This window comes from Cupressus sempervirens, chromosome 4 (genome assembly GCF_028749045.1).
Source record: "Cupressus sempervirens isolate cs-2001-9-10 chromosome 4, ASM2874904v1, whole genome shotgun sequence".
In the NCBI taxonomy this organism is placed as follows: Eukaryota; Viridiplantae; Streptophyta; class Pinopsida; order Cupressales; family Cupressaceae; genus Cupressus; species Cupressus sempervirens.
In genome coordinates this window covers 89,725,648-89,735,378 of record NC_143121.1, presented here as the reverse complement: position 1 = coordinate 89,735,378, position 9,731 = coordinate 89,725,648, and positions in this window count along the sequence as shown.

Genomic DNA, 9,731 nt, shown 5'->3' with positions numbered 1-9,731 from the left:
GATTGCCAATGGGGGCACTTTACCTTGTAAAGGGAAATGTCGCAATGTGCGTCTCTCTATTGGCGATTATAACATGCACTCTGACATGTTTGCCTTACCCTTAGGTGGCTGTGATGTGGTTTTGGGTGCCCAATGGTTACGCACTCTTGGCCCCATTCTCTGGGATTTTGCTGAACTTTGGATGCAGTTTTCAGCCGAGGGGCACCAACACACTTTGAAAGGCTTACAACCAGGGTCTCTCAGCATCATCAGTTCACACCGTATGGAAAAACTTCTTAAGAAGAATTCACATGGTGTCATCGCTCAGCTCCATTCCATTCAGATGCAGCCATCAGCAGTCTCTAGCACTCCTGCCGATCTCCAACACATTTTGGACAAGTATTCTGGTGTATTTGCTGAACCTGTGGGATTACCTCCTTCTCGTCCAGAGGACCACCGTATTCAGCTCCTTCCTGGCAGTGTTTCGCCCAACATCAGGCCCTACCGCTACCCATTTCATCAGAAGACCGAAATCGAGATACTTGTCCGTGACTTACTGAAGCAAGGTATTATTCGCCCTAGTACTAGTTCCTTTTCTTCTCCAGTTCTGCTTGTTCGCAAAAAAGATGGGTCATGGCGAATCTGCATTGATTTCCGAGCACTTAATCATCTCACTATAAAGGACAAGTTTCCCATTCCAGTTGTTGATGAACTTCTTGATGAACTTCATGGGGCTCATTTTTTCTCCAAGTTAGATCTTCGTTCTGGGTATCATCAAATTCGGGTTAATGAGGAGGATATCCCTAAAACTGCCTTCCACACACATGATGGTCACTATGAATTTTTAGTCATGCCCTTTGGCCTCACGAATGCTCCTTCAACATTTCAGGCAGTGATGAATAACATATTTCGGCCATACCTCCGGAAATTCATTCTGGTCTTCTTTGATGATATCCTCATATATAGCAAAACTTGGGCTGAGCATCTCCATCATCTGGAGCTTGTCTTGCAACTTCTCTCTGATCATCAACTCTGTGCAAAACTATCTAAATGTGTGTTTGGCCAGGAGGAAGTGGAGTATCTCGGGCATATTGTTGCACACCATGGAGTGCGGGTGGATCCTACAAAAATAGATGCCATGAAAACTTGGCCGCATCCTAAAACTCTCAAGAGCCTTCGGGGTTTTTTGGGGTTGACTGGCTACTACCGCAAGTTTGTCAAAGATTACGAGAAAATTGCAGCACCATTGACAGCTCTGTTAACAAAAGGATGCCTTCTCCTGGACCCCTGTTGCTGAGACTGCATTTGAACAACTGAAACAGGCTATGTGCAGTACACCTGTTCTCGCAATGCCAGATTTTTCCAAACCCTTCACTATTGAGAGTGATGCTTGCGGCAATGGATTGGGTGCTGTTCTCCTGCAAGATGACCATCCTATTGCGTTCACTAGCAAAGCCCTCTCTGGTAAGAATCTAGCCCTCTCTACTTATGAAAAAGAAATGATGGCTATTTTGCATGCTGTACAGAAGTGGCGGCCATACCTCTTAGGGAGTCATTTTTGCATCAGAACCGATCACCAAAGTCTGAAATACTTCCTGGAACAACGGGTATCCTCTCCTACACAACAGAAATGGGTCAGCAAACTCATGGGGTATGATTATGAGATCACCTACAAGAAGGGTAAGGAGAATATTGTGGCAGATGCTCTTTCTCGCACACTTGATAATCAAGCTTCCCTTTCCGCTATTTCTATGCCCATTCCCAATTGGTTAGCGTCTGTTCAGCAGGGCTATGACAGTGACTCTTCTTTATCTCAAATCATTCACCAGCTAGCCAATAATCCTTCTGCTATACCACATTACTCTTGGGATGGTGCTTCTCTTCGATACAAGGGTCGGCTAGTGCTTCCTCAGAACCCAGCTCTACATCAGGCTATTTTTTATGAACTCCATGCTTCTCCTTCAGCAGGGCACTCAGGCTTCCTCAAAACTTATGAGTGAGCAAGGAGAAACTTCTTTTGGAAAGGGATGAAACAGACGATTCAACAGATGGTGGCTGAATGTGATACTTGCCAACGCCACAAGGGTGAAATGACCCTCCTTCCTGGCTTGCTTGAACCATTGCCCATCCCTACACGGATTTGGACTGATATTTCTATGGATTTCATTGAAGGGCTTCCTAAATCCGGTGGCAAGACAGTGATCTTGGTTGTGGTTGATCGTCTCTCGAAATATAGTCATTTTTGTGCCCTCAGCCACCCCTATACTGCCTCCTCTGTTGCACAAATCTTCATGGACCAGATATTTCGTCTTCATGGACTCCCTTCTTCCATTGTCTCTGATCATGATGCAACTTTTACCAGTCATTTTTGGACTGAACTGTTTCAGAAAACTGGCACCAAACTGAAGATGAGTTCGGGCTATCACCCACAAACTGATGGTCAAACTGAAATTGTCAATAAATGCTTGGAAACTTATCTTCGTTGCTTCACTTCCGAACAGCAACATCAGTGGGCCAAGTGGCTCCCTTTAGCTGAATGGTGGTACAATACCTCTTACCACACTGCCTCTAAAATGACTCCATATGAAGCAGTCTATGGTCAGGCACCTCCAGTGCTCCTTCCCTACACTCCCAACAGCTCACCAGTCCAGGAAGTTGACATAGTTCTCCGCAGCAGGGATCAGATTCTTCATACCTTACAGGATAATCTTCACATGGCCCGTAATCGGATGAAACAGCAAGCAGATCAACACCGTTCTGAGCGCTCATTTCAAGTTGGGGATATGGTTTTTCTTCGTCTACAACCATACAAACAATCCTCCCTAAAGATGAAAGGGCGTCATAAGCTGGCCCCAAAATTTTATGGGCCTTATAAGGTTCTACAGAAGATTGGTTCAGTTGCTTATAAACTGGAACTTCCTCCTTCTTCCCGCATTCATCCAGTCTTTCATGTTTCTTGTCTAAAGAAAGTTCTGGGTACCACTGTCAGAGCACAAACTACTCTCCCTGAAATGGATACGGAAGGATCCATTATCCTGGAGCCGGTGGTAATCATTGACCAGCGCACTCGCCAGCTTCGCTCTCGCTCCATCTCTGAGGTCTTGATTCAGTGGCATGGCATGCAACCAGAGGATGCTACCTGGGAACCCCTTCTTCAGATTCAACAACAATTTCCACACCTTAAGCTTTGAGGACAAAGCTTTTTTCTAAGGGAGAGGGGATGTTAGGAACCTGTGTGTTCCTTCTGTTTATTTTGTTAGAGTAGTGTTGTTGGACGCATATGCTTTGTAAGTCGTCCCGTGAGTATATTTTATTATCCCACATGCATAGGTAGTATTACTTTTCTAGATCGTACTCAGTATATAAGAATAGGTTGAGGCCCTTGATGGGCACAGACGAATTTATTGTATTGAGCTTGCTCAAAGGAGGTTACCCCCTCGAAGTGGCCTGCGATCAGTAGATTCATTCTGAGTTCTGCTATCACTTTGTATTCTGTTATTTCGAGCATTCTCACGATATTGCTATAAGGAGGTTCATCACAAAGATCACCAGAAGTGATCATTGTAAGCCTTAACAGGCCAACTTTATACTGCAGTATTGAAGTTTTGTGGGTATCATCCCCACCCCAGTTTTACTTTCTATTTTTGAAGGTTTCTGGGTCACCAAATCTTTATGTACATGTGCAATGAATGTTTGTTTCTTCAGTTATGCAGTAGTTTAGATGAATGAATGGTGAATGGTTAAAATATTGAATAAGATAAAAGTTTTATAAGTTACTGATTCTCAGTAACCTAGCTTATCTTGAATATTTCCAACAATTGGTATCAGAGCTTTGTGGTTCTCAGGATAAAGTTTGATAGCTTGAGCAAAGATCAAGAACAACGGAGATATTCAGAATTGACAAATCTATTGAAAATGAAAAACTAGATCTAGAAATGGCCATGGCTCAACTCAAAGAATCAAAGGAGCATCTTTCTCAATCTCTAAAAAGAAGGAAGGAACTTGCAAGACAAATGAATGATCATCAATATGTTGAAGAAAATATTGAAGACCTTTTACCATCAAGCAGTTCAAATGAAGGTAATGAAGCAATCAAGGAACTCCTAGCTAAAAATGGTTCTCTGTAGGAAGAAGTAAGGAAGCTTAAAAGAGAACAAGAAATCCAATCCATCAGGCTATGTGAAGTGTTGGAATAGAGAAACAAGGTAAATGAAGACCTGGAGGTAAGAAATAATCAATTCCTTCAGCATGAAAATATTGTAGGTCAACTATCTAATGCAAATGAAGAAGTTATGAATCTAAGATCTGAGAATGAAAGTTTAAGAAATGATTTAATCATTGAAAGAAAAATCAATACAAGCTTACAAAGTGATCTAAGATCTGAGAGACAAATGAATGAAAGCTTGGAAAATGAGTTGATCACTAAAAGGCAAGTCAATGAAAGGATGATGAAATCTCAAACAGACATCAACCAATTGAATCAACAACATGAGCAGAATCTTCATAGATAAAAAGGTAAAGCTGGTCTTGGATGCAAGGAAGAAGGTGAATCTTCCAAACAAGGTGCCTAAGGGAATCAAAGACCCACTTGCAATCACTGTGGCAAGATAGGTGATACATCAAACAAATGTTGGAGTAATGGAAAAATAAAATTCAATGGAAAATGCTTCAACTGGAATTAGCATGGTCACGAAGCCAATGAATGTAAAGAAAAACCAAAATTTGAAGGCAAATGTCACAAATGCAAGAAACATGGTCACAAGGCATTCCAATGGAGATCCAAATCATTCAATCCAGCTGAACAACTTGTCAAAGAAATCTTTGGATGGGACTACAATACTTGGTGCAGATGTCATTATTGTGGAGAATATGGACATGTTGGCAAAGACTGCTTAAGGCATCACTTGAGGAAAAGAGACACAATAGTAAGATGTTATACATGTACATAACTTGGTCATATAGCCAAGAATTGCATGAATATTGAAAGAATTGAAGATGAAAAGAAAGCTAAAGCTGATAACATTCAGAAGCAGATGAGACAACAATGGATTCCTAAATCTACCAAGCAAGACAGTTCAAATGATGGTTATGTCACTCAAGAAATGGGTGACTCCACCATTTCCAATTAGATGTAAGAAGAATCAAGAACTACATCATCAAGCCATATCTCAAGCAGTTCTAGAGTGAAAGAGTGCAAATGATCAAATCAGTATTTCAGGTTCAAGAACCAAAGGAAAGTTATCGTTCACCATGTTGCATTTATCGAGCAAGGTTGGTTAAAGACTTTACCGAGCTAGGTCGGGAGTATCAAAGATTTTGTTTGATCACCGAGTTGCAAAGCTTTACCGAGTAAAGCGATGATAGACTCGCAAGCACTATGTCATCTCATCTACCTTCTTACTGAGCATTAATGACAACATTTTCATCAAAAGGGTAGAATTCGATTTCATTTTTCATCGCGACTTAAGAATACTCAGAGCTAAAAGATTTCCAGTGAATCCAGAGCAAATCCCAAGCAATTCCAAGCAAATTTTAAGCGAAGAATTTGTTCAAGATTTTCTTATATTTACCGAGCAGCTATGGCATCCACAAGCACCAGTAGCAGCAAGGCGAAAAGAGTTTCAGAGATGTTAGTAAAGGGTATAGAATGGAAAGCGCCAAATTTCAAGATTGTTTCGGCCATTGCAGAATCTCTCGATCCAACTAGAGCTCAATCACAAATACCCCCTAAGGTACTTCTTATCAATGATATTCATACTCATTTCAAATGTTCTATTCAAGAAATCAGAAACCTAGAAATAGACAATCCCCTAAGTGAAATGAGTGTAGATAGCTCTTTGAAACCTGAATTCAAACATCTTGAAACCAAAGGATTGACTCATATCTCACATATGCCTAGAAACTTCCAAACCAAATGGATTAGGTATATCTTGAGTTAGGTACATAATGGACAATTATGGTTAGAGCAGCCAGTGCTAATCACTAAGAAAATGATTCACAAAATCACGAGTCTCCCTATGCTCAGCAAAGCCAAAACCACCAAAACCCTAAGTCGAGAAGAGTTACAAAGGCAAACACTAGTCGAATGGGATGGTAGAGGTTTAAAGGTAAACACTATATCTGATGTTGAACTAAGATTTGACATTCATGTAATTGCATACAAATTATACAGTTCCAGTAGATTGAATAGTGTACCTTGTGAAGCTGTGGATTTAGCCCTCAAGGTTGTAAAGAAAAACCTTGAACTTGATCTGTTCGAGGTATTGCTGAAACAATTGAATAAAAAAATGGATAGTATAAGGACTTCCAAGAATAACTCTTGTAAATTCAATTCTCTATTGATTTGTTTATTTTTCTACATTCAAAAATTCTTTCCATCTAAAGGAACTGTCGTATGGAGAAAAGACATTCCAATTTTGTATCAAATAAATGAGTTTATAGCAGAGATGGGTGAAAATTTTGATAGCATCATGGACAACTATTTTGAATATTTCAAGGAGAGGATGAATAACAAGTTTTAGATTCCACCAAAGTTAGTTGAAGATTACAAAGATGATGTATGCTTCATGGTTGACTATGATAAGGTGTACATCCAAGCAGTCAGACCCCGAGTTGCATGGGTAAAACCTCTTCCCTATGAGGTAAATGTTGATGAAGCCAAAAACATCATAGAAGCACTGGTAAATGAGCCAGTAGACCCAAAGAAACAAATTTTTGGAACATATGATGAAGCAAAGGCCAGAATTGAGCTTGAAATCAAGCTACCACAAGCCATAAGCAAAGGTAAGAGGAAGATAACAAAATTGAAAACTGAATCTGGCGCTCTTATGCTAATAGAAGGAAAAGGTGAGGATGAAGGAGATGATGAAGAAGAAGGAGGAGAAGAACAAAAAGAAGAACAAGAAATTGAAGAAGAACCTCTGAAGAAGAAAGGTAAGGTAACAATTACCAAACCTAAAAGGAAGCCTACTGCAGTATTTACCAAAAGGACCAGAAAAGTTAAGCAGGAACTAATATTGGTTAGGCCTGCACCTACATTTGAGGAAAGGCTCAAACAATTGGAAGAAGGATCTGGCATCACAAATTTCAAAGGATTGAAGTTTGAAACTAGAACAAATGCTGAGAAAATGCAGATATAGGAACTGGTACTAAGCAAGATGGGTAAATGGAAATACTCCCTAGACTAGCTTGCCTCCCAAATCTCAAAGGAACTATAGGAGAGATTGCAACTGAGATGGGAGTCAACAACCCAAATGGTAAAAGATATATATGAGCAATCTCTGAAGAATCTTCAACCAAGTCTCACTAGAGCAGAAGTAAAAACTGCAATGAAAAACCATGAAGGCAAAATGATGATCAAATTTTACACATGTTTAATTTTGATCATAGACATTGAGCATGTTGTAAATGATGCTACAAACATGTGGAAAAACATCTATCATCTGCATAAGCCCAGTGAAGACCCAGTAGAAATCAAGGATGATGATAGTAGTGACAGTGAGGACATTGATGGCACTCCATCTATCATAGTTTCACGAGGTGAGCTACATGCATTAATGGGAAAGGACAAGGAGGAAGGAGCTGAAGAGGAAGATAAGGAGGAAGATGATCCAGTAAAAATTGCAACAACAGTCATTGCATCCCTTCCTCACTCTCCACCTAAAACTGTCACATCATCAAGGTTGGAGTTAGATTCAACAGGTTTGATAACATCCACATCAGATTTATCATCTGCACTTGCCTCATCACAGCTCCAGGTATCATCAATGGAAGTGTCTACCACTTCACCTACCGAGTTGCAACCCTCTCCTTCAGTTACCGAGCTAGCTTCCTCAGCTCCATCATCTTTAGTCGGTATAGCAGTAAGTTCCACAATTTTGTTAGCTACATTGGCACCAATTTTTGCACCAGTTAGTCCTCCCATTATAAATATTCTAGCTTGTTCTACAATTTTGTCTGCATTATATGCATCTACTTCAAAACCAGTTAGATCAGCTACTGCATTACTGAGTGTACCATCATTTTTGGGAAATGTTCCAATTTTTGATCCAATAAATACTCCTATTGGCAATCAATCCTCAAGTATCCCAGTTTTCACTACTAGTCCTTCCATCTCCACTATTGTGTCTATTCCCAAGGTCAAACCAGTCATCACAGAAGCCAAACAAAAGCAACCATTAAGACTTCTGCTCACTGGAAAAGAAATTCCCAAGGATATTGACTTAGACACAGAGATAGTGATTCCAAAAATTGACTACGAAAATGCTACCATTGAAGAAATGAGGTATGCTAGTCAACTAATAGAGATGAAGGCTACGCATAAGAAGTTAAGGTTTGAAAGGGATAAGGAATACAAAATAATTGAAAATGCTAGGAATATAATTATAGAAGCTATAGGTGTTGAAGTAGATTCTACTCAACACATTTTGATTCAATTAGAAGAGGCTGTAAATAAATTCAATGAGGACACCTCTGGCCAAGAAAAAATGATTGAAAAGGATGAAAGAAAATTTGATAATAACGTGCTTGAGCACATTGCTCAACACATTGCAATAAAATAGTTAGAATTGTCCACAATTTTGGTCAATTTTGAAAATTCTTTTAATAATGTAACTTCACTTTTTGCCAAACTTTGTGATGTTACTGAGTAAACCAAGGAAATCAAAGAAAAATTGAATAAAATTGATGAGGATATGAAGGTCAGTGCCCAAATGCTACAACTTGACCCCAATTCAAGTTCATCCCATCATCTCAAAATTAGATTTTTGTTAGAAAAGTAGGCAGAATTGTTGAGAGAGGAAGCAAGGATCAGATATACATTGATTGACATTCAGAATATGATTCTTCCTATCATGGACACAATGCAGAAACACATTGCCTACTCCAAAACATTGATCCATGACAACAATTTCTTAGTTGCAGGTTATGTGATTGAACTTTCAGCTGAAGTTCAGATAGCACTCTCCACCTGCAAAAATTTGCAAGAAAATTGGGATAAGACTTTGGCTCTTATTCTCAAGGTAAATTCTGAGTTTATCTCTCATTTTGGTGTTTCTATGTAAATACATATTGTTTACTTTGGCATTATTGTCAAAAAGGGGGAGATAGAGTACCAAAAGAAGAGATAGAGACATATGTAAATAAGGAAGCCATGTGTAAAGATAAAGATATTTGCAAATACTATGTGCATATTGTATGGAGGAGATATATGTAAATCATGACATCAAATTTTGCACATAAGCTTTGGCTCATAAGTGTTTTTGTCACTAATGCCAAAGGGGGAAATTGTTGGAATTATGATATATTTGTCATTAGTGCAAATACTTATTCAGTTTTGAATGCTTACCGAGCTCATCACTTAGTCTACAGTATATACCAAGCATTCAATGGTTACCTTATAAGTTTAGCAGGTAAACAGTTCTCACCAAGTATTCCAGTGGTTATCGAGTGAATGGGCAGTTCAACAATGTTCACTAAGCAAAGCAAGGTAAATGAAGAACTCAGTGTTCACTGAGCAAACCAAGGTAAATGAAGAACTTAGTGTTCATCGAGCAAAGAAAGGTAAATAAAGGACTCAGTGTTCACCGAGCACAGGAAGGTAAATGAAGGAATCAGTGTTCATTGAGCACAGCAAGGTAAATGAAGAAGTTAGCTTTTACCGAGTGACACTATATCTACCGAGTCACCAATGGTTACCGAGTCCCAAGTAGTATTGTGTGGCTAGTATGAATCGAGCCTCTACTTCTACTAAG